Consider the following 26,003-nt stretch of genomic DNA (forward strand, 5'->3'; position numbering starts at 1 on the left):
AGATCACTATCGTGATGAATGATTCCACTGGTCACATTATTGATAGAGCAATCAGGAAACCCAGGCTCATCCTGGAGGTAATAGTGGACTCCCACTACTAAAATATGAAAAAATGGAGGTATGTAAATTACTCGTTTAAGCGTATAAGGGACTGAATTAGAATTTTATCACACCAGAAGTGGGTTCCTAGGGTCTCTGTTTCAGGATTCCTTAGTTACACAGGTGTAAAGCCGGCATTTCAGGAGATACCCGGTTAAGAATCTGGTGGGGAAGGTGGGGGTCCTTGACATGCATCTGTCAGAAATTAGTGGCTTGGGACTTCGGGAAGATAAAATCTTCCCCATTTATCTGGTGATTGACAATGTGTGAATGCTTCAAAAGTTCCAATAAGCGTCCCTGGGTGGGCTTGAACCACCAACCTTTCGGTTAACAGCCGAACGCGCTAACCGATTGCGCCACAGAGACAAGCGCTTCCGACTCTACTGGGCATATAGGAAGGGCGCACTCACTGAACTTCCTCCGTTCCGTCTATTCTCAGGGCCCGCCCGGCAGGACCACTGAGCAAGGCCTTGGAAAACCAGAGAGATTAGAGCGGTGAGTCGCGCCGGTCACGTTGGACACCTGCGCGTTAGGAGATTCTGGAGCCAGAAGAACAGCCGAATTGCCTTCGCCCGCCCTGCCCCTCCCCTGCTTCAGAAGCTTCCAGAAACTCCCCGGTGGGCGACCCAGCCCGAGCCGCCTGGGGGCCCAAGGGAAGCTGAACGCCCTGCGGGCTCCGGGGATGGTTCTTCCCGTTCTTTGCGCCGCCTTCACCCATTGAAGGAGCCTGTGCCCACCCTGCCCAGTCGCTTTCAGGGCCGCTGAGGAGCTTCCGCTGCCATCTTCAGATCTTGTGTTCCTCACAGGGGCTCCACCAGGGCAGGGATGGTGGTGAGGGTCGCTCGTGGGTCCCCTGGGGGGAGCAGCGTCTGGTACTCACCAGGGCTCACGACTAGGACTTGTCGAATGAATTGATCGTGGCCTTTAGCTTTTAGTCCTTTGAAGAGCCCTGAGAGCGGAAATCAACAGATTTTTTTCCATGGGGAAGTTCCTTTCACAAAGCGTTGATTTCTCAGCACCCCGCAGGGCGGGCAACTGGCAGGGCCCCCGTCGCACCTTCTGCGCGGTGGAGCCGCGGGGGCTCAGCTGGGCGGTGGTCCCGCCGTGGGGCTGTAGGGCGAGAGCAGGTAAAGGGAAAAGAAAAAGCTGGGAAAGAAGACGGGGAGCGGTGGACCAGACATCCAGACCTCCTGAAATGCGCATGCAGAGGCACAGGCGGGATCTTCTGGAAGTGAGAATTGTTTTGGTTGTTTTTTTATTGTAGCAGAATGGGGAAATGGAGAGAGAACCTGAAAGAGCCCCAAACTCGAGGACCTATTGCTCCCGAAGAATAACATCTTCTGGAAGAACCAGACAGAAAACTAGGCGTCTGGGAACCCTGAAATCCTTGCAGGAGTAGCATCATCATGACCCTCTGTGTTCCTTTTGGCAAAGGACTTGCCTCCATTGTTTGTTTGTTCAATTGTCTGTCTGTTAAATAAATAAAACCCTTTTCATATATCTTTGAAATTATGTTGATTTTATTATTTTATGATTATAAATAATGCTGCAGTCATCATTGTTGTACACTCTCATTGGCCACTGGTGTATTTCTATAGGGTGGATGCCTAGAGGGTAGTTGTTCCAGCATAGTGTTTGCATAGCTTTTATTTCATTCCATTATCTTTCCTTTGTTGCTTTATTAGCTATAACCCTTTTCTTATTTCAGAGGCTGCTTTAGGGTTTCTGGGATACATCTTTAATTTACCATAGTCTGCTTTCTACTATCACTATGCCTCCCTTTCTGGCCTTTATCCTAGTGTTATGTATTTTTACTTTATGCACTGTAAGATTTAAAAAGTGATTAATTCTTACTTTTATTTATTACATCAAATATTTTTTGAAAGATTTAAACTATAAGAAAACGTGTAGTACATGCTTTCTAAATGCCATCTCCAATATTCGTTTCTCTGAGTAGGTCCACATTTTTATCTGGTATCCTTTTGCTTCTGCCCGGAGAACCCTTAAGATTTCTTGTAGTGTGGGTTGGTGAATTCTTTTAGCTTTTGTATGTTTTTCAATGTCCTTATTTCATTCACAGTTTTGAAATTTTATTTTTGCATAGAATTCTAGGTTAACTTTTTTTCTCTGGGTACTTTAAAAATGTTGCCATTTAGGAAGCATTGTCATTTAAAATATCATCTTTCTTTCCTATGTTTGTAAATATGGCGTAAAGCCGGTTTCTTCTGCTGGTTATACAATTTTCAGAATGCGTATTTAAATTTAAAATATTAAATTGTACTAAAAACCTAAAAATATGAATCATGAATGTCCTAGATTCATCTTAAGTTCCAACAGTGCACTGAAAATGTGCCCAACCTGAGGGTCAAACCTACCTGCTGACGTGGAATTTGTGTTTGTGAGAGCCTAGTGATTTTCCTCACATCTGAATGTCTTCATTGCAAAAGGAAACGTTTTTCTTTGCAAAAATACTTTAAAATATTCGGACTTCAATTAAGTGCATTAAAAACAAATTTCTCAGTTGCATCCCTGAAATCCATCGAATGCCCGGGAGAGAAAATCAAGTGCTTCAGGATCAAGAGCTAAACGGGGGAGGACAAAGCATGGCTTCTTCACTAGGAGTCAAGCCAAAGTCAACTGATTTGGTCTCCAATGGAGAATGGAACTCGGTTCACCAGCGATGTGAGGACACGGCCCAGAGGAGGCAGACTTTCTCTTCATGGTGCCTTCAGATAGGAAATCTAGGATTTTCTTTCCCTTTGATCTACTTCCAACTCTCCCTTTCTATTTCTTCAAGACCTTTTTCGGATCCCTGGCTGCGAAGGACCTAAGGGGCCAGTGCCCTTCCCTACCGGTCCCTCCTTCACTAGGTGTCTTCAGAACCCAAACTCACCCGGAACATTACTGCCCGCTTCAGACAGCGAGAGGACCAAGGAGGGCTGTGGGTGGGGTGGGAACCACAGAGTCACGCGCACCTGCGCCCGTGGGTTCCTAGCAAATTGAATAAATGCCCCGTGAAGCTTCTCTGCAGGTCAGAGGGAAGGGGAGGGTGGCTGCCGACCTGGCGGGAGAAGCTTCAAGAAGCGTCAGGGTGACCTGGCCCTGTCCCTGGGCCTTGAAGACAGGCCTGGCCAGGCCGATTTTGACGGGTAGGCCCAAAGAAAAGGTTCAAGGATGGCCCAAACCCTGACCCCGAGATTAAGGCTCTTAAATGTCTGACGGTTTTGAGAATCGTCAGTAGAATCGATCCTGCCTGTATCAGGAGACTCCTTTGCCAAAATTCAGAGACCAAGAAAGAGAAAGATTGGGCAGATCAAAATCTGTAATTAACCAAACAGGAAACATAAGTTTTCTGACAAATTGGATGTGTGCTGTGAGAAAAAGACTAGCCTCAAGGAGAACCTGGTTTTTTGGCTTGAGTGTAGGGAAGAATGGAGTTGCCACCAACAATGGTGCATTGAAACGGCAGGTGCATCAGGCTGTAGATGTGAAGGAATTAAAAATATTTTACCCCAAAATACACGTCTTTGACATATTTTGAGATGTCTCTTCAGAAAGCCAGCTGCAGAGGTAGCCTTGCAAAGTTGTCTTTTGTCGAGGAGATTTGCATCTGTAGGGAATCTGCATTGATACAGCCATGTCTTTCCTTGTGCAGATCTAGGAAAGATTAACAGAGAGTCTGACACCTGTAAAGGTCTGAAAGAAACTTTTAGGGTTTATTCTTTCTGAGAACTTCAACCTGTAAGGTTTCATTTACGTATTAAGACCACCTTTGCTAGCCGAGCGTCATTTTCTCTCCCTCCCATCACTCATCTTGCCCACAATAATTGGATATACCTCTGACTCTGATTGCACCTGGTTTTGGCCATGCTTTGAGCCATCATTCATTCTGTTACCTCGAGATGGTATATAAGCTTCTGCATCCCATTGTGGGTAGGGGAGGGTAATCACTCTGTGACTCTCCCCATGCACATGTTAATACATTTTATGCCTTTTCTCCAATTAATCTGCCTTTTGTGACTTGATTTTTGAGTGAAACTTCAGAGGGTTATGAGGGAGGGTTTCCATTGGACCCTACAGTTTTGGAGCTGTAAGCAGGATAGGAAAGCTCTGCTCTTCTGGAAGCTGCAGTGAAGAACCCAGAATCTGATCAGCTGTCATAAGTGTAAGAATTTTTTTACCAGCCAGGCTCCCGGCCTCCTTCTCTGTGTGGAATCTCATCAAGTGGACAGTAAAAATCGCTGTTTCTTTCTTTTCCCTCTCCAAAATCTTGATTAATTGGAGAAAAGGATTTGTGTGACTAGTCTTGGGTGTAGTGACTCTGGTGTGCTTTTTGGTACTTTGTGTACCAATTCTTATTGTTTAATCCCTTTCTTCCCTGAAATTGTCTGTTCCTTTGTCTTTGTCTCTATGTGTTATTCTGTCATAAAAGGGGGTACCGGTTGAGGTTCCTTCTTATCTTACTTTATGTCCTTGAGAGCTTGACTTGTGACCAAGTAGGAGCACTTTCTCTCGGTTTCCACTATCTGTAAAGAGGTGGTATCTTTCAGGTCATACTAGGAGGCCTGTCTGAAAATGGCTGGGAACCCCAGCACCCTTTTTGTTCTGACCATGTCAAGATCTTGGGGTTTGTCTTAAGAAGTCCCATCCCTTTGAGGCTTTTGTCATCTCAACTCTTGTTGCCTGGTTCGTTCTAGGAAAGCTCAATCCCAAGATGGCCTACATGGTATTATAGATTCACAGGTCTGTGACTGGAAGCCTCCACAAATTTGTGGGTTACTGGAGGCAAACATCATCCTTACCCATCTGTGGTCTACTCTTTGCATTGAACTTTTTTCTTGCAGGGGAATCTTTGGGATTGCCTCTTCTATGCCCTTCCCTGGAAGTTAACCTGGAAAATGACATCCTGGGCTTTCCACAAAGAGCTATTTGGTTGAATTGCTATTGCAATAATTACACCATTGGAAATTCTAATTGCCAATGGCCTGAAGATGAATCCCTAATATTAGACACCTGAATTTAAAAAAAAAAGATTTTAGAGATCTCTTATTTTAACAGTTGATAGGACGATCAAATTAAAACAAACACACATAGTAGTGTCATGGCTACCCTGAAAAATTCTCTTGACAATATTATGTGTGTTGTGTAGGGAAAAAATTTCTCTTGACAAAATTAAAGAGCAAAATTTTATCCAAAACATAGTTAAAATTCTTCATAAGCTCAAACTGCCTGCTCTGGATCCCTTCCAGGATTCACAGTAAAGTCTGCTCCACCTTGCAGTTCGGTACTGAACTTCTGTGGTTTGCTGCCATAGCCTGGGCTCCATTTCCAGTCAGGAACACAGTTTATTTTGGCTTGATCTTTCTGTGAGTTTGGACTTTTTGGAATATCCATTTATTGATCCTTTTCCCTTTCACGGGCAGCTTTTGTTTGTTTGTTTATGAAGACAGAGTCTCACTCTATCACCCAGGTTGGAGTGCAGTGGTGAGATCTTGGCTTACTGCAACCTCCGCCTCCCAGGTTCAAGTGATTCTCCCACCTCGGTCTCTCAAGTAGCTGGGATTAGAGTCACCCACCACCACGCCTGGCTAATTTTTGTATTTTTAATAGACACAGGGTTTTGCCATGTTGGCCAGGCTGATCTTGAGCTCCTGACCTCAAGTGATCTGCCTGCTTCAGTCACCCAAAGTGTTGGGATTATAGATATGAGCCACCCCTCCTGGCTGTTGGCAGCTTTTGATTTCCTGTCCTTCCAGCTTGCAAAGTTTCTGATGAGAAATCTGTTGATAATCTTATTAAAGATTTCTTGCACGTGACCAGTTGCTTTTCTCTTACCAATTTAAAGATTCTCTGTCTTTGACTTTTGAAAGTTTGATTATAATGTGTTTTGTTGTAGGTCTCTTTAAGTGTATCTTACTTGGAGTTTGTTAGGCTACAGTGTTTATATTCTTGTCTTTCATCAAATTTGGGATGTTTTCAGCCAATATTTCTTCAAATATTCTCTTTTGCCCTTCTCTCCCTCTTCTTTAGAAATTCCACAATGCGAGGCTGGGAGCGGTAGCTCATGCCTGTAATCCCAGCATTTTGGGAGGCTGAGGTGGGAGGATCACCTGATGTCAGGAGTTTGAGACCAGCCTGAACAACATGGAGAAACCCCATCTCTACTAAAAATACAAAATTAGCCAGGCATGGTGGTGCATGCCTGCAATCCCAGCTACTTGGGAAGCTGAGGTGGGAGAATTGCTTGAAACCAGGAGGCAGAGATTCTGGTGAGCTGTGATCATGCCATTGCATTCCAGTCTGGGCAGCAAAAATGAAACTCCATCCCCCCTCCCACCCCCCCCAAAACAACAACAACAACAAAGAAATTCCACAATGCATATGTTGGTCCACTTGATGATCACTTAGGCTCTGTTCACTTTTCTTCAATCTTTTTTTATTTCTGTTCCTCAGACTGGATGATTTCCATTGCCTTATCTTCAGGTTCACTGATTGTTTCTTCTGCCTGCTCAGCTTTCTTCAAATTTGACTTTGAATCCATCTAGTTAATATTTTATCAAAGCAGAAATTATTTCGGAAAAGCCTCCTTCACATTGCAGCCGTTGGACATGATAATACATGTGATGTGCTGCCATTTGTTGAGAATCATGTGAAAATTAAGCTTCTGCCCCATCACAGTAAAGTTCCAGCCCTGAGTCCCCACGGTTTTCTCCCTAGGCTAAGATAGAAAGGAAGAACATGAAATGTGCAGAGAGCATTCTCTTAAGCAAACATATATAACCTGCCTAAATTGTAATTATTTCCTGGAAGAGGATGCACCTCTAACTTCTACAGGCAGATCATAGATTTCATTGTCCAGCTGTATAATGAATTCCTCTTCTCAGAGAAGAATACCAGAGACTCCCCTCAGCTTGCCTGAATCAAAATTCCAGAGGTAAGCAGTGAAAGGCCACAATATGAAGTCACTCTCAGATGAGTTCCTTCTCTTGTCACACCCCACAGCAGAAACAAAAGAGGACGGGGAGGCCAGAGCTGCTCAAAGCCTTATAACCCACAATTCTCATAGTTATTCTCAACTTAGAGAGGGCTGCTTTCTAGATGCTCCCCCTCCAGGCCCGCAGACTGCTAGGCTCCAGGAATAAGTAGCTCTGAGAAATATACTATTTAGCTGCAAGCCACACTCCACTATTGCAAATTGGAGAAAAGAAGCACAAACGTAAAAGGTGAAAAGATTTAAGAGAACAACATGGGGAAATCCCATCTCTACTAAAAATACAAAAATTAGCCAGGCATGATGGCATGTGCCTATAGGCCCAGCTACTCGGGAGGCTGAGGCAGGAGAGTCATTTGAACCCAGGAGGTGGAGGTTTCAGTGAGCCAAGATTGTGCCACTGCACACTAGCCTGGGTGACAGAGAAAAACTCCATCTCAAAAAAAAAAAAAAAAAAAAAAAAAGAAAAAAAGAAAGAAAAAAGAAAGACAGAAAGAAAAGATTTAAGAGAACAAATATTTTAATTGAATACATTTTGTCCAGATTAAATCAACTTTCCCCTAGAGTACTGAAAGAATAAGCAATCATAATTTAGATTCTAAGTTACTGGCCTTTGAGAAAATGTGAAAACCAAAAAGGTGCCATAAGCCTAAAAAGGAGCAAAAGTCCTAATTTTCAAACTGATGACAATAAAGCACTAAAAAATTAAATCATCATAGTTCATCTTGGTCCTTGGCAAAATACAAATGTATTGATTCAAATTGTAATATCTTAGCTACCCTATTGTGCATAGCTCTTACCACTGAGGAGAAAAACCAAACCCAAACAAAAGTGTGTTCAAGTTGGCAAAAATGTTTACAAATCTGCAAAATCTCTTCAGCCTATCCCTTAAACTCCAGACTTGGTATTTACTAAGTTCTGCTGTGTACAATACCCACCTTAATATCCATTCTTGCACAAGTTCTGTTAGGTATAAGCCAAGATGACATGAGATTTTTTTTTTTTACCCTCTCATGCCTATGTTTGCTTTTGCTTCTGAAGACCCTTCTGAGTAAGGACTATCCTCAGACTACTGGAGTCACTTAGTCACAAGCTTGCCTGAGGCTCAGAGCTGGCAATACCTGGGAGTTTATGTCAATTCCACAGCACCCAGCAACCCTGCCTGCAAAATATTGACCCATGATTGACAGGTGCAGGTGCATGAAAGCCCAGCTCCTTGACCTGAGGGGCACCTTTGTGGTGAATTAGCTTTAGGAAAAGGGAAACCAGAGACCAACTTTGTAAAAATGCAGACAGATAAATAGAAAGAAATCTTTGCCTTGGAAGTCCAGTTGAGAAAGAGAGTGATTTACTTGAGACTCTGAAAACAGAGACAAAAATCTTTACTTTCTCATGGGAAAGAAGCCTGTGGTGAAAGAGAAACAAAGAGAAAGGTAGGAAATAGGGTAGGTCTACTCAGTAGCTTCAAACCACTCTGTCATATTATAAAGCCTGGTGAGGTTTTAACTAACACAAGTGCCTGGACTCTACACATAGAGATTCTGATTGAAATGCTTCCAGGTGGGTGGAAGCCACTAGTAGTCTTAAAAAGCTCCCAAGTAATTTTACCATGTGACTAGAAATGAAAAGGACAATCTATACTAGAATCTGAAGTAACCAGTATTGAAGTGCCCCAAATGTGCAGCTACCTCATAGAAAAGGCTTAACACCACCCATTGATGGAATTTGCCTTCCTCTCTCCATGGTCTTGTCTGCATAGCATGGAAAATAGAGAAGAGATAAAGAGGTAGATGGAGAGATTGAACCTGTAATTTGCCTGTGTAGAGCAGTTTCTCAAACTTTTCTGACCACAAGATGCAGTGAGAAATATACAATTATTTGTGATCAGTTTTTTTTTTTTTTTGAGATGGAGTCTTCCTCTGTTGCCCAGGCTGGAGTGCATTGGCATGATCTCAACTCACCACAAGCTCCGCCCTCCTGGGTTCACACCATTCCCCTGCCTTAGCGTCCTGAGTTGCTGGGACTACAGGCACCCACCACCATGCCCAGCTAATTTTTTTTTTTTTTGTACTTTTAGTGGAGACGGGGTTTCACCGTGTTAGGCAGGATGGTCTCGAGCTCCTGACCTCCTGATCCGCCCGCCTCAGCCTCCCAAAGTGCTGGGATTACAGGCGTGAGCCACCGCACCTGGCCAACAATTCTTTTTTTAAAATGAACAGAGCATCAGTGAATGATACTGCAAGTTTAAGACACCTAATAGACAAGTTAAAGGAGTCCTCCAGGCAGAAGGAAACTGACACCGGATGAAAATCTGGATGAAAAAGAAAAGACACTAGAAATGACATCTACATAGGCAAATATATAATTTTAACATCTGACTGTTTAGCCGGGCACGATGGCGCACGCCTGTAATTGTGACACTTTGGGAGGCCGAGGCAGGCGGATCACTTGAGGTCAGGAGTTCGAGACCAGCCTGGCCAATATGGTGAACCTTCCTCTCTACTAAAAATTCAAAAATTAGTCAGATGTGGTGGCCCAAGCCTGTAATCTCTGCTCCTCAGGGGTCTGAGTCAGGAGAATCGCTCAAACCCAGAAAGCAGAGGTTGCAGTGAGCCAAGACTGTGCCACTGCACTCCAGCCTGTCTGATAGAATAAGACTTGTCTTAAAATTACCACCACCACCACCAACAAAAAAAAACCAAATACAAACAAAAACACATCTGACTCTTGAAACAAAAGTAATAGAGATGGATTGTAAGGTTTATAACAGGTGTAAAGTAGAATGCATGACAATAGCATAAAGGCAGGGAGTGGAGTTATGTGAAGAGGTATGATGCCACTTGAAGACAGACCGTGATGGGTTAATTTTTGTGGAAAGCAAGGCAGAATTTTTGAAGTTTGTTTCTTCAAATACTTTCAGTTTCCCACACACACAACCTAGTTTGTTATGCAGAGATCTTATTTTCTAGGAGACTTGGAGGGGGACCTTCTGCTTTGTGTCTTCATGGGATGCACAAGACACTAGGGAACAGTGTTTCACTTTTCAATACAGTGATAGGTCTGAAGAGATAGATAAACCTGCAATTTTTGTTTTTAATGAGATGGGATTCTCACTGGTCTTGAACTTCTGAGCTCAGTGGAGACTTCCCCTACGTCGGCCTATGGAAGTGTTAGGATTAATAGGCGTGAGGCACTGCGCCTGGCCACAACCACCGACATTTAAAATCACGTCCCTGGGTGGGCCCGAACCACCAACCTTCTGGTTAACAGCAGAACGCGCTAACCAATTGCGCCACAGAGACAACATCAACTGCTTGCTTTCATCTCTATATAGATTAAGCAATCACTAAACCCTAGGGGTTGCCATTTGCTTTCTGCAGGACAACTGTGCAGACTACAAAGCTTCGGAAAACCGGAGAGGCTGAGTCGACTAATCGTGTTGTTGCTCGTTAGAAACGCGTGCATTGCGTGACTCTGAAGTCAGAAGGGCGGCCGAATGTCCTTCACCCTGCGTTGACCCTCGCCTGCTTCAGAAGCCAGTGCCTCTGGAAATGCCTGGATCTGCGACCCCAGCCTGAGCCAAGTAGGGCGCAAGGGAAGCCGAACTCCCCGACGGCTCTCATGGTAGCTCATTCTGTTTTTTTGCGCCGCCTTCAAACAATCATCTGCTCCGCTTGCTCTCCCTTCACTCAACTCGGCTTCAGTAGACGGGGTCGGTGGGGCGGGAGCGGGAAAGAGGCAGGGGAGTCAAAAGGAAAAACGTGAAAAGGAGGAGGGAGAAGCAGGGGAGACCAGGATGACACAATGGGACAGCCCAGGATGCCCGTGCAGAGGGCACCGGCTGGATGCAGAGAAGATGGGACATGTATCAGAATGGAGAGGGGGAAACCGGGAGAAGATGTGAGAGAAAATCACAAGAACCTGTAGCTACCCGAGAATGAAGTAAAAATCGCATAATGTCTTTACATTAATAAAAAAAAATCGGGGGACAAGGCGCGGTGGCTCACTCCTGTAATCCCACCACTTTGGGAGGCCGAGGTGGGTGGATCACTCACTTGAAATCAGGAGTTCGAGACCAGCCGGGCAAACATGGTGAAAGCCCGTCTCTACTACAAATACAAAAATTAGCTGGGCGTGGTGGCGCACGCTTGTAGTCTCGGCTACTCAGGAGGCTGAGGCAGGAGAATCGCTTGAACCTGAGAGGTGGAGGTAGCAGTGAGCCCAGATCGTGCCACTGCCCTCCATTCTGGGCGACAAAGCGAAATTCTGTCTCTCAAAAAATATATATAAATAAATAAAAGAGGGGTGGGGAAGCAAAACGATGGGCAGTAGGTGTGGGGCGCCTTGGGATTCTATACTGGTTAGTAGTCTGCGTTGTGCCTGCAGCAACCTCTGTTCTAATCTGAATCCTGGTACAGTCAGACTCTATCTTGGACCCAAGGGGGGCGAACCCACGTGTCTTTTGGTTTGCTTTTCATTCCTGCACCAGTTGCGGCCTTTATCTGCAGCCAGAAAGCCGGAAAGCAGGGTTTACCACTGGCCCCACAGCGCCATACTGTCTGGGGAAAACAAGGAAACCCAAGAGAACACAAACAATGTCCCAAAGAGAAACTTTCCAAGTGCTCTATGCCTCACCGTTTAGCAGAAAATATCAAGCAACTCTCAACCTAGCTGGCCTGTAGCTTCCACGAGTGAAATAATGCATTTATTGCAGTCTTTCTGGTTGAGATATTTCAAATATTTGATGGAGCTTTTAATGAGAGAGAGAGACACTCTCGAGTGTGGAAGAAAAAATGAGGGGATGTGAAGATGAGGCGACTTTAGGACGGAAAAAAAAAAGAGACAAGGCAGCCATGTAAACGTTTTCCGGTGGGCGTGAGGGGATGTCAGTCTTGAACCCCCTTATGTCAGGTAAAGAGCGCAGCCTCTTCCAGCACAAACACCGTTTCCCACACTGAGGAAATCACAGAGATCAGCAACTCTAGAGTGAGATGAAGAAGCTTCACTCTGGGAGAACCCCCTTCGTGACCACGGTCTCCCCCTGCCAGGTAAGTGGAAAGGAGCACATGGCCTGCAGGGACAGCACAGCCTCCTCGCCCTGGCCGGTCGCTCAGGGTCACCACCCTCCCCACTGCCGCCCCTCGCCATTCTTCCAAACCACTCTCCACCAAAGATTCCACCGACGGTCACCCCACAAGACAACCCAGGCCGCCTCTCAGCAGCGGCTCCGGCCCCGCAGCCACCGCGCCCTCTCACCCCCGCGGTTCTGCCCGCTGCCTCTGTGCACTTCACCTCCCTGGCTCCCGCTGTCCCCCGAGCTTACAGTGGACTCGGGGTTCTTTGAACCCCTCTTGGGAGAGCTGAATGGAAAAGGGGGAGCGTGCGCAAGTGCTCGGTAGAGTGTAGACATCGTGGGATTTCACTGTGGTACCATCGCTTCGACGTCTTAGTGCTGATTTTTACACCTGCCTTCTGCTTAGGGCGCCGGCAGCAGTTTTCCATCTGTGCCTGCTCCACCTGCTGTCCTTGTTGGGTCAGCGAACATCGCCTCCCTCTACCGCTCAATCAGCAAACGGGACCGCCCTCGAGGACCTCACCCGCCGCTCACCCCCTAGCAAATTCGCTGGCATCGCCTCCGGTCGCCTCTTCCGAAGGCCTAACGAGCGCGTTAGCTGCCAACGGAGGGGAGGAGGCTCCGCTGACTGGCCGGTGCCCGTGTCCGGGGCTGGCACAAACGCCATGACTTGGCTTGGCCTCTCTCTTAGTTATTCGCAGCTCAGCCCGATAGGCGCCTCCGAAGTGGCGACGGAAAGAGGGTGAGCTCATTGGGTGCAGCTCCACGGGGGCTGGCATCTCTGCACGGCTGTGTACACCTGAGCGAGACGCTCAGTCGCTCTCTAAAGCCGCTTCCGCGGATGAGGGACACGGAGATAAACAGGAGCGGTGTGTCGTGAGAGGTGGTCCACCAGGACTTGCCCTCCTTCGCCCGGCTTTGCCCCTCGCTGCGGAGACTGTTCTGCCTCTGGCCCTTGGAGCAGGCCCGCTGACAGCCTAGTGAAGGAAGATTCCTGCGGGAGGGCGGCCAGTGCAAAACAATTCCCTGACCGGGAATCGAACCCGGGCCGCGGCGGTGAAAGCGCCGAATCCTAGCCACTAGACCACCAGGGACACACGGGAGGGAGCTTTCTCTCCTTTCTTCGGCCAGAAGCGACACTTTCCCTGAGCTCTGGAAGGACTTGGGCCTTTTGAGGGTCGCTCTTTGCTCCTGGAGTCTCTCACAAGGCCATTCCCTCCCTGCTTTCTTCAAAAAAAGAGCCTGCAGGCGACACACTGAGGGCTCCGTGAGGGACACCGAATCCCGAGTCCTGGAGCGAGTTGCAGCGACCCGGCCGCAGCTCACCACTGAACTAGAGATGCGCCTTTGCGAGGCGGCAGCAAGTGACCAGCCGGTCGTGGGTCGCCAGGTCCGGAGCCGCGCACCAGGTTGCCAGGAGGAGGCGGGAGACGGGAGGCACCCGGGGTGAGACGGGGGCACCCGCTGCATCATAAAGGACCCAGACGCCAGCACCCTCAACATCATAAGGAATCAGACGGATGCGGAACCGAGACGGGCTGGATGGGAAACTCTTTCCAGGAAGGCTCCGGGGCCCTCAGCTGGTCTCGGACCTTCCCCTGCAACCTGTGACACCTGCCATTTTCCCACCTTAGGCGATGGCAACACCACCCTTCTGTTTGCTCCGGGCAAAACTTCCAGAGTTCCGTCTGACGCTGGAGTGTTTTCCTCCGATCCAAGAGCCAACTGGTCATCAATTCGTTATTTCCCGTCGGCTAAGTGCGTGGGCATTGAGCTTCACGCGAGTCTCTCCACCTCTGCGGAATGGCTACTTCGGGGAAGGGGAGGGGCCCTCCGGTGGATTGTAAGGCGTTTAGCAGCATCCGTCGCCTCCGCTGACTAGATAGATGCCAGGGGGTTAACATTCTCCCTCCCCGCTTCCCCTAGTCGTGACCTAGTGTCCCAGCAAGGATGGGAGAGGAGTGTAAGGGCGAAGTTGCCCCCTTTTGAGAACCACTGATGCGCGTTGTCCTGCTCTCTGAGCTTGTGGAGAGGACTCTCCAGATGAAGGCTCGGGGGTCGATCCAGCTTCAGACCCCCTTGCTCCTCCGCACAGTCGGACCTTAGGATTGGAGGTTTTTAACATCTCCACATCATGAGATTGGAAACCTTTAGGTCTTTTCTTCCGCTCTGTCCTCCAAATCGGACTCTTCCGAGCCTGTTGACCAGGGCCAGCCAGGCAGAGGCTGGGTTCGCTCAAGGGGGCTCCTCTCGGCCCTCCTGGAGCTTCAGGCCTCTTTCGGTTGCAGAGAAGCTTTATGGGCCACTTCCTTCGGCATCCCCGGGGGCAGGTGCGCAGTGCCCCGGGAAGAAGAGGGTTTGACTGCGGTTCTCGCCCCCCTGCGCCCAACCTCCACCCCGGTGCGCGCGCTCTTCCAGGCTCCTGCTGGTCCCACTCGCCGGGAGTTAGGTCTCGGGTCAGCCTGAGCTCCCCAGACGCCGAGTCCCGGAAGGACACGTAGGGGAAACCGGCTGCTCACTTTGGTCCTGTCCACAACGGACCCCTTTCTGCCGGGAAAGAAAGGCGGCGAGTCCTGTCCTGTTGGGTAGGCAGAAGAGAGAGCAAAGGGAAGACAAGAAAAATCCTGGGAGGTTTCAGGATCTAAAGTTACCATGAAGTCGACCTAACCTCCTCTGGAGTTCCTCCTGGTCCTCCCGTGGTTGGCGATGGTGAATCGAGTTTCCCTCTCCAGTTTGCCAAGGCGGACAAAGCCGACACAATGGGCCTGTCCACTGTCTTCTTTCATATACACAAAATGTCAGCTCTTCCTGTTTCTAACTGGCAACATCATGCCTGATGACCACCTTAGCAAATTAGAGACCCTCCATGGGACTCCATCTCTGTCTTAGTTGGGCTTCTGGAACACTGTAGCATCAACTGGGTGGCTGATTCACAACGGAAATTGATTTCTCACAGTTCTGGAGGTTGGAAGTCCGAGATCAAGGTGCTGACATGGTAGGGTTATGGTGAGGGCCTTTTGTCCTGGTTGTAGACTGCCACCTTCTCATTGTACCCTCAGGGGGTAGAAAGAGGGCGAGAGAGCTCCCCGGGGTCCCTTTATAAGGGCATTAGTCCCATTCAGACTAATGGGACTAAATCGAGACTCTGTACTGAGTGTTGTGGATTTTTTGCATGTTCATCCTCCCCGCAGACAACTGGAGATGTATTGTCCCTAGAGGGTACAATAGAGAATCTTCAGTCACAAGTCAGTAACCAGCATATGTGAGTGAGAGGATGTGTCCCCCTCAGAAATGAGAGTGTATTAGTCCATTTTCACACTGCTGCCAAATACATAACAGAGTTCGGGACGAAAAAGAGGTTTAATTGGACTTACATTTCCATATGACTGGGGAGGCCTCAGAATCATGGCGGGAGGTAAAAGGCACTTCTTACATGGCAGCAGGAGAAAATGAGGAAGAAGCAAAAGCAGAAACCCCTCATAAACCCATCAGATAGGGAGGTTTATTCACTATCAGGAGAATAGCACAGGAAAGACCCACCCCTATGATTCAATGACCTCCTCCTAGGTCCCTCCCACAACACATGGGAATTGTGGGAGGTACAATTCAAGTTGAGATTTGGGGGAGGGCACGGCCAAACCATATCAGAAACGGATGAAGTGACAGCATATCCTGATGTGTGTGATGGTTTTATGAGTGATTACCTATTTCAAAATTTATTGCAATGTGTAAAAAAGAACAAGGACTTGTATTATCTGACTTTAAGGCTTACTATAAGCTATTATAGACAAGGCATCAGGAGTGACAAATAGATAAACAGACTGAGTTAAGAGACTTGAAACTGAACCACAGCTATACGGTCAATAAATGGGTTTTCAATAAAAGCAGTTCAATAAGAGAAAATAAATCATTTCAATTAATGGATTTGTATATGGATGTGGGGAGACCAACAATGTTATTCTCCCTCACGCTACACACAAAAGTACTTTCAGGTGCATTATACACCAAAACTTAAAAGGTAAAGATATAAAGCATTTCAAGCATACTTTGTGACTTGTTGGTAGGCAAAGATTACCCTACCAACAAGCAGGACACAGAAAAAATACAGGTATAAGAAAGACATGACAAATGAGACTTCATCAACATTAGCCACACCTTCTCATCAAAAGATACCACTAAGAAAGTGAAAAGGCAAGCAAGCCACAGACAGAGACAAAATAGTCACAAAACGTATCTGACCTCCACACCCTGTAATTAGAATTATAGTGGTCTGGTACGCTGCACCCAGTTCCTGCTGGAGTATTTTCTGTGGAGGCTCATGCCTGTCATCACAGCTACTTGGGAGGCGGAGGTGGGAGAATTGCTTGAACCCAGGAGGCAGAGGTTGCAGTGAGCCAAGATCGTGCCACTGCACTCCAGCCTGGGAGACAGAACGAGACTCCATCTCAAAAAAAAAAAAAAAAAAAAGAAAAGAAAAAAGAAAAAGAAACTGACAATGCTTCTCGTGGTAACTTGGTGGCGAACAAAAAAAAAAAAAAAGAAAGAAAAAAATTGTATATATAAAAAGAAAAAGAAGCTGATAATGCTGCTTGCCTCCAAGGAAGGAATGGGAATATCTGGGGTCAGAGGTGAGAGGGAGCCATTTTACTGTGTACCCTTTTGAAATGTGAACATGTGACTTAATCAAAAGTAAAATATAAAAATTTTAAATGCTACTTACAAAATTTTTTGTTTGTTTGTTGGTTTTTCAGATGGAGTCTGGCTCTGTTGCCCAGGCTGGAGTGCACTGGTGCAATCTCAGCTCTCTGCAACCTCCCCCTCTCCAGTTCAAGCGATTCTCCTGCCTCAGCCTCCCAAGTAGCTGGAATTACAGATGCACATCACAACACCCAGCTAATTTTTGTATTTTTAGAATAGATGGGGTTTCACCATGCTGGCCACGTTGGTCTTGAACTCCTGACCTCAGGTGATCCACCCGCCTCAGCCTCCAAAAGTGCTGGGATTACAGGCATGAGCCATGACACCTGGCCTTAAAATACATTAAAAATGTATTTTTAATGTGGTGTGGTGGCCCATTTCTTGAGACGTAGCAAGACCCTGTCTCAAAAAAAAAAAAAAAAATTAGCTGGGTATAGTGGTGAACACTTATAGTCCCAGCTGCTTGGGAGGCTGAGGTGGGAGGATCACTTGAGCCTGGAAGGTCAAGCCTAACATGAGTTGTGATTGTGCTACTGCACTCCAGCCTGGGTGATGGAGACAGACTGTCTCAAAAAAAAAAAAAACGTATTTAAAGTCCATAATACAGGTTAAATCCTTTCCTTTCCTTTCCTGAAGGAAGTGTACCACTGGTTATCCAATAGTAAGGAGGGAAAGTGCCTCATTGTAGAATTCTAAAGAATATACACAGGAGTGACTAAATGAGAAGCTCACTTTTGCAGCCTCTGGTGAGTGGGTTGGATCTTGAAAAGAGAGACACCAGGCATAGGGGCATTCTGCTGGAAGAATACATTCTACTTATGGACTCTTGATAAAAAAAAAAAAGCAAGTGGAAGAACCTGAATCTGACCTAGCTTTAGATCCAACATCCAATTTACAGGAAATACATGGGATAAAGAAACATGTTAATTGACACCATAAGGATGCAACCAGCAAAATCCAGAAGATGAGAATCTCCAAGGACAGCTAGACCAGTTTCCTGAACAAATAAGTTAAAAGAGACTTAAAAGACAAAGCAGGGGCCGGGCACAGTGGCTCACTCTTGTAATCCCAGCACTTTGGGAGACCAAGGTAGGTGGATCACCTGAGGTCAAGACCAGCCTGGCCAACATGGTGAAGCCCCCATCTCTACTAAAACTACAGAAGTTAGCTGGGCGTGGTGGCGCACTCCTGTAATCCCAGCTACTCAAGAGGCTGAAGCCATAGAATTGCTGAACCCAGGAGGCAGAGGTTGTAGTGAGCCAAGATCCTGCCACTGCACTCCAGCCTGGGCAACAAAGTGAGACTCCATCTCAAAACAACAACAACAGCAACAACAACAAAAAAAAAACAAAGCAACCATTCACACTTTGTGAATGTCTATGGATCCGGATTCAAACAAATTGTAAAGAAAAAACTAAGGCAAGACTATCTGTAACTTTTTATTTATTTATTTATTTAGAGACAGAGTTTCACTCTGTCACCCAGGCTGGAGTGCAGTGGTGTGATCTCGACTCACTGAAACCTCCGCCTCCTGGGTTCAAGCGAGTCTGGTGCCTCAGCCTCCCCAGTAGCTGGGATTACAGGCATGTGTCACCACACATGGATAATTTTTGTATTTTTAGTAGAGATAGGGGTTTCACCATGTTGGCCAGGCTGGTCTCGAACTCTAGACCTCAGATGATCTGACCCCCTTGGTCTCCCGAAGTACTGGGATTATAGCCGTGAGCCACCACACCTTGCCTATCTGTGACATTTATGAGACATATGGAAAATGTAGACACTGGCTATTTGATGATATTAAGAAAAGATTATTAAACCAGGTGTAGTTTCTCATGCCTGTAATCCCAGCACCTTGGGAGGCCAAGGCAGGAGGATCACTTGGGCACAAGAGTTCAAGACCAGCCTGGGCAACAAAGTGAGACCTCGACTCTACAAGAAATAAAAAAATCAGCAAGCCTGGTGGCATGCACCTGTAGTCCCAGCTGCACAGGACCTGAGGTAGGAGGATTGCTTCAGACCAGGAGGCTGAGGCTGTAGTGAGCCGTAAAGAAAAGAAAAGATTACTAGCTAAAGTGTTTTTAATACACTGAATGAAACACCTTGGCCTCCTGCCTTGGGGCTGTCTCCACGGCCTCCCCAACACTACTGTTGAGCTGACTGCTCACACCGATCAGACACCCCTGCTCAAAGATCAGGCAGGCCCAAGCTCCCCCGCTGAGGCAGGCTCTCCTTTCCCTGTACCAGCTTTTTGTTGCAAACCCCTGGCTGCCATGGGCTCCCATCTCCATGCCTTTGCTCATGCCTTGCTCCTGCTTGGAGTGCCTGCTGCTCTGCTTCAACCGTACCCATCCCTTGATGCTCAGTGCAAATTCCATCTCCACAAATCGGTTTTTCTGACCTCCCCACCCCTCCCATCCTTCTGAGCCTCGAGGACATTTCCTCTGTCCCACGTACATATCACTAACCACTCACTTCCTCAGTCTAGAATTTTGAGGATCTACATCTTTTCATCACTAGAGGCTGTGAGGTCCTTGGTAGCAAAGCTGAATATTCTAGTGGATTAAAATCAGGAACTTTGGCATGGCATGGTGGCTCATGCCTATAATCCCAGCACTTTGGGAGGCTAAGGCTCCGCCTGAGCTCAGGGGTTCGAGACCAGCCTGGGCAACATGGTGAAATCCTGTCTCTACTAAAATACAAAAAAAAATTAGCCAGGCATGGCAGCATGCACCTGTTATCCCAGCAACTCGGGAGGCTGAGCCAGGAGAATTGCTTGAACCCAGGAAGTGGTGGTTGCAGTGATTCAAGATTGTGTCACTGCATTCCAGCCTGGTGACAGAGCAAGACTCCATCTCAAAAAAAAAAAAAAAGTCAGGAACTTGAAACTCCGACTCAGCCACTTATGTACTACTGTGTGACCTCAGGAAGATCACTCAACCTCTCCGCACTTCAATGTCCTCATCTATAAAATGGGAATGAACACAGTTCCTACCTCACAGGGAAGCTATGAATATTAGTTGAAATGAAATATACAAAGAGCCTAGCCCAGAGTAAACATCTAATAAATGCTGACTGCCACGACTGTGGTAATGGTTATTACAAGTGGCCTCTGTGTCCTCACAGGCCCTTGTACACAGTAGGTGTATTGAGTTGAACTGAAATTCAACTGAATTGAGCTGGATGGAAAGAGCAGGGCTGGCTCTCAGCTGCTGCCCCATCCCCGGCCAGGCCTCACCTCTCAGTGAACATCTTCACCTCACTGATCAACTGCCAGAACCCCACCACCTGCCTCCAGAGGAGGAGCAGGCGACTGTGCTCATTGCTGAAGTAGGCATTGAAGGACTGGAGGGAAGACATGCCGAGGGAAGTGTTGGTGTGACAGCGGGTTTACTCCCTCCCCCTGCTTCCCTCATCTCTGATTATCCCGGGAGGCACCATCGTTCAGGGACTCGGTCTTCCTGTGGGCCTGTACACGGAGCTGTGTCGCAGCGGCCACGCTCAGCCTCCCAAGCCTCATGGCTCCCTCCTGCACAGGGACCTGGGTTTCAAGTCCTCTTTTGGCTGCAAGAGGCAGCAAGGAAGGGCAAAAATGCAAGGGACCTAGCTTTGCATCCCAGCTGCCAGTTGCATGACTGTGGGCAGGTTACTTAACCACTCTTCATGTATTTATTCATTTCAAGACAGAGTCTTGCTTTGTTGCCCAGGATGGAGTGCAGTGGCATGAACTCTCAGCCTCTCGAATAGCTAGGACGACAGGTGTGTGCCACCACACCAGGCTAATTTTTGTATTTGTAGTAGAGATGGGGTTTCACCATGTTGGCCACACTGCTCTCGAACTCCTGACCTCAGGTGATCTGCCTGCCTCAGCCTCCCAAAGTGCTGGGATTACAGGCATGAGCCACCGCGACCGGCCTTAACCTCTCTTTAAAATGAGGAGGATGATAGCACATACCACATGCAGTTATCACGAGGAATAAAGGTCAATTCACACGGTACACATGGTACATGCTACACATTGATAAAGACCAGCTATTGTGATGACATCTGTTTACTTCTGCTAACATGCTCCCTTAGACAGTGCTCCCTCTCCCTCTCCAGGCTTCTGAGTCCTCCCTCCTCTGCACTGCCACTTCCTTTTGAGTCAAGCTGGCCTCCCTGCACCCCCATGCCCACCTCCTCCTCGCACCTCCATGCCGCCTCCCACTGCTCCAGCTCCTTGCGGCTGCGTGTCCAGTCACTGGTCACCTTTCGTATCTCCTCACTCAGAGCCTGGTTGGCCAAACCTGCCTGGTCCAGCTGTTCTCGGAGCATGGCATTCACCTGGGCCAGGCTGGCACTCCTGAATGGGGCACAGGGGATCAGTAGGCGCTCGCCCAGGGGGCCATCCTGCCAGCCCTGGCCCTCCCTGCTGCTCCTCCTCCAGCCAGATGAGGGCACTCTCCAGGTCTCGACTGTGTTCTGTGCCCTGGGTGAGAGAGAGGTTAAAGCACCAGGCTGGGCAGGTGGAGGACAGGGCCTGCCCCTGCCCCACCCTGGCACCCACCCTCAGCCGCTGCTGCTCCAGCTCTCCGGATCTCTCCAACAGCTGCTACAGCTCCGAGAACCTCTTCTCGTACTGGAGAATCTGGGGATTGAGAGCCCCAAAGGCCTGCTTTCTTCCCAGAGAACAGCGTTCCCAGAGAACAGCGTCAGACTGCGTAGTTTCTACGCTAGCACAGAAATCCTACCAACTCCTGTGGGGGCTGCGCTTGGAAGCAGAGGCTGTGTAAGAGGTGACTGGGGGGTAGGAAAAAACACGAAGATTTTCACACAGCGTGAGAAACCAAGAGTCTGGGGAACACGGACCAATCCCCGCAAAAAGCAGCCGGGATAGAAAGGGAAGAGCTGAGCGGACTTCACCCTTGTTAGATTGTGTTACAACGCCAATAAGGCTGATGCTCGCTTTTTCTCCCACCGCGGATAGGCTACATGTTACTTTCTATTTCCCAGTTTCCCACTGTAGGATTAACACTTAAGGCTAAAACGCAAATAAAGAAAGAAACAAGGGAAAAAAAACAACCGTAACGTACAGCCTATTCTTCCGACTATATAAAGTCAGGGGAAAGCGCGAACGCAGTCCCCCACTACCACAAATTATGCAGTCGAGTTTCCCACATTTGGGGAAATCGCAGGGGTCAGCACATCCGGAGTGCAATGGATAAGCCTCGCCCTGGGAAAACCACCTTCGTGATCATGGTATCTCCCCTGCCAGGTAAGTATGAGATCTTCTGCCTCTGCCCCGCCACAGCCTCATACGCCTCACTCTTTACACACACGGTCACTTCCCTGCGCACTCTCGAGCCCTTTCCAGCCCTCACATACAGCTGGGATTTTCAGTTCTGATCGGCGGTCCTAAACCCGCTCCCACGGCACGGGAACTCCTTCGTGGCGAAGCAGCAAGTGGCGAAGCAGCAGCCCCTGCGCTGCCTCATCTACATAGAAGTCGCCCTATCCGTGATGTCACCGACAGTGCCTTGCCAAGTCCCCGTCTGCCTTTCTGCCACTCAACCGACCAATCCGCTGCCAGAGCCGGCAAGGGGAAATGACGTCTGCCTCTCCCTTTTTCTCTCCCTCCCCTGCATCTGCTCTCTCCCAAAGAAGCTGGTCTTTAGCCTGTGTTGAGAAGCAACCTTTCGGAGGCCAGATGGAGCTGGGGGGCACCCTTCTTCAAATAATGGCTTTTAATTCTCAAACTAGAGTGTTTCAGATTACAGAAGAAACCGGTTCTCTTCGCGTCCTTATCCTTGTGATGTAGCATTCCACTTGCAATTGGAAGCCGTTTAATATCAGAGAGAAATCATATTTATGAAAGTAAAGAGGCTGCTCAGATGACTGCAAACCAGCCTTCCTTACTGGTTTTATCACTGGTAATGTTATAAAGACAGTTGTCTAGTTTCATGAATCTTGTAGGTTTGTTTTTCTTTTTTTGATGTTGTTGGTTTTTTTTTTTTCCAAATTCAGTATTGTAGAAAAATATGCTGCCCCAGAAGAGATGATTGGACACTCTCAAGCATGGTGTTGGACTTTGTCATCTCTTGCACAGCCATCTCCACACCTTAGTGCTTACCTCATGTTAGTTTTTTATATTCTGCAAAGACAAAACCAAAATCACCCAAATTTGACACAAATACCTGGGACACATCTTATTTGAGAAGTTTAACAAATGTCTGGATCATCTTTTCTTATATATTACGCAGGAAACACTGTGAAGTAAGCAAAGTTGGAATGCCCAAGTCAATGACCATTTGAATATTTACAAGTAGATTTGAGACAGGAATACTACCGGGTGGTCACAGGATAACTAATTCTAGGCAGCAGATTTACATGACTTGAGGCTATGGGCTGTTAAGACGCTGAAAAACCAGGGTGTGGACCAAGCTGGCTAAGACTGAGTGGACCCACTGTGGTGCTGGATTTGATGGAGGTTTTACTTAGGCCCTCATTATATGCTCATTAACATACTAAATCACACACCCACCGGTCCCATGACAGTTCTGAGACCAATATTTGATGTAAAAATGGATGGCACCGCGGTTCCGAGAAATCTCCACCTTTACCCAGGAATTTTCATGAATATTCCACTCCTTGGTTAAAGAAACCCATCAAGATGAAACCCCAGAACCCATTGTTCTCTCTCGAGTATGCCCGAACTCCCCTTTCTTGAGTGTGTACTTTTTGCTTTGCAATAAATCTCTTCTTTCACTATTTGCTGACTCATCTTTGACTTTGTTCTCGAGATGGTGTCAAGAGCCTGGACGCCATGGCTGGGGTCGAGATCCCACCAATGTCTGGGGACCTCCCCCAGCCAACCAGTATCACGTTCTATTCCATTGTTCAAATCACAAAACATCGAGTGGAGAGTTCTCCTTGGAGACCATAAAGTAAAGATTCTGTGGTGTGGTGGCCAGTTAGGCCACTGGAAGCTTGGCAAAATATTGAAAATGAGGGATTAGGTGACAGGGTAGTAACTGCTGGATACTAAATACTTGATCCAGGCCCCATTCCCTGGAGATTGACAGGGAGACACATTGTCCAGGTGGTAGTGGAGAAATACTTTCTGGGTATCTGACCAGCCTTTGTGGAAAGAACTGGCACCGTCCTGCAGATGTAACTGCCTGATGGGTTCTTCCTGCCCAATGTACACACAAAATCAATTCAAGGAGACCATGGCACTGCAGGAAACAGTTTCATTGACACAGGCCAGCCACGACATGTTATTACTCAAACCAATCTCACTGAAGGCTTGGAGGTAAGGGGTTTTTCAAAGATAGTTTGTTGGGGAGGGGGCTAGGGCTTGCGCTGTGCTGATTGTTCGGGATGAAATCACAGGGGCATGGAAAATGGCCCTCCTGCATGGAGTCAGCTGCTGGGTGAGGGCAAAGGGACTGGTTGATTTTCGGGCCAGATGGTGCCATCCAATGGTCAGAAATGCAAAAGCCTGAAAAGACATCTCAAGAGGCCAATCTTAGCTTCTACAATAGTGATGTTCTTCACAGCAGTAATTGGGGAAGCTGTGAATCTTGTGACTTCTGGAATAACGGCTGGTAATTATTTAACGAAGCATACATCTTATCAGGAATCAGGCCCCTTTCATCGTCCTAACTTGGCGATCTTTCATTAGTTTTACAGGGGTAATTTAGTTTTGGGGAAGGTTATCATTGAAACCAGCCTTTTTGGCTGTCCCCAACCTTTTTGTCACCAGGGACTGGTTTCGTGGAAGATACTTTTTCCATGGAAGGGGGTGGCGGATGGTTTCCAGATGAAACTGTTCCACCTCAGGTCATCAGGCATTAGTTACAGTCTCATAAGGAGTGCACAATCTGGATCACTCACATGAGCAGTTCCCAATAGGGCCCGAGCTCTGATGAGCATCTAATGCTCATGCTGTTCTGACAAGAGGCGGAGCTCAGGTGGCAATGCTTGAAAGCCTGCAGCTCACCTCCTGCTGTTCGGCTGGGTTCCTGACAGGCCATGGACTAGTACCTGTCTTGTGGCCCTGAAGGTTGGGGACCCCTGATTTAAACTATAAACTCGATTTTTCCCAAAAATAGCTTGGGAGAAATTGCATAGGAATGAGCAAAGACAGCTAGCCTGTGAGGCTGGAACCGAGATGGAGTCAGCCATGTCAGCTTTCTCTTATTGTCATAATTTTGTAAAGGTAGTTTCTGAGGGTCTACACTGGACACTTGTTAAAAACATGAGACAGATTTTATTGTATGTACTACAGTAGGCAAGAGAGACCAGCAGAGAACTGGGCTCAACCTCAAATACAGCAGGAGGAGTTGAAGATTATAGCCAATTGGCAAGATAAGAAAGTCAGTGGATGGAAAATTACTAAGAGGAACTTGATTAGCTATGAAAGGTGGTTGCGAAGACTCTTGATAAACTAGACTCAACAGTATTGTTTCCTAAAATTGGACTTGGCAGGCGAAGAAGTAACAGAGAAAAGGGCTCAGAGGAAACTACTAAGGTTTGGTCAAAGATTGGAGTCCTTGTCAACTCTACATTGAAGCTTCTGCAAATAAACAAAGACCACCCAAATGAAAAAAAGCAAAGGCTCTTTATTCTGAGCTTGCTATAGCAGGGAGTCAGTCACTGTTATTTGCGTTTTGGCAGAGACTTGAAGGCAGTCATAAGGGTGGGAAAGCTTTTTAAAAAGAAAGGCTTCAGGGGCTGGGCACGGTAGCTCATGCATGTAATCTCAGCACTTTGGGAGGCCCAGGTGGGTGGTCACAAGGTCAGGAGATCAAGACCATCCTGACTAAGATGGTGAAACCCCATCTCTTCTAAAAAATTTGCAAACAATTAGCCAGGCATGGTGGCAGTCACCTATCGTCCCAGCTACTCCAGAGGCTGAGGCAGGAGAATGGCATGAACCTGGGAGGCGAAGCTTGCAGTGAGTCGAGATCACGCCACTGCACTCCAGCCTGGGTGACAGAGCGAGACTGTGTCTCAAACAAACAAACAAACTAACAAAGAAAAGCTTCAGGTATGCTTGGATTGGAGGCTGTCAGCATGGTGAAGCTCTGGATAGATGAAGAAAATCAAAATATTTTACCCCAGAATATACTTCTTTGGCATATTTTAAGATGCTGTCAGAGA

The 26,003-nt window shown here is 47.4% G+C and overlaps 3 non-coding genes and 1 pseudogene across 3 annotated transcripts; all 4 read right to left on the minus strand.

Annotated features, from left to right (window-relative positions):
• Nucleotides 1–391: 391 nt before the first annotated feature.
• On the minus strand, nt 392–465 carry TRNAN-GUU (transfer RNA asparagine (anticodon GUU)). The gene has a single exon. It is a non-coding gene; the product is annotated as a tRNA-Asn (tRNA).
• A 12,721-nt stretch (nt 466–13,186) lies between these two features.
• On the minus strand, nt 13,187–13,258 carry TRNAE-UUC (transfer RNA glutamic acid (anticodon UUC)). Its single transcript has one exon. It is a non-coding gene; the product is annotated as a tRNA-Glu (tRNA).
• Nucleotides 13,259–13,393: 135 nt separating this feature from the next.
• LOC129007352 (uncharacterized) lies at nt 13,394–22,973 on the minus strand (annotated as a pseudogene).
• On the minus strand, nt 21,958–22,121 carry LOC129022552 (U1 spliceosomal RNA). Its single transcript, XR_008496464.1, has one exon. It is a non-coding gene; the product is annotated as a U1 spliceosomal RNA (small nuclear RNA).
• Nucleotides 22,974–26,003: the final 3,030 nt, after the last annotated feature.

Source organism: Pongo pygmaeus, chromosome 1, assembly GCF_028885625.2.
Source record: "Pongo pygmaeus isolate AG05252 chromosome 1, NHGRI_mPonPyg2-v2.0_pri, whole genome shotgun sequence".
NCBI lineage: Eukaryota > Metazoa > Chordata > Mammalia > Primates > Hominidae > Pongo > Pongo pygmaeus.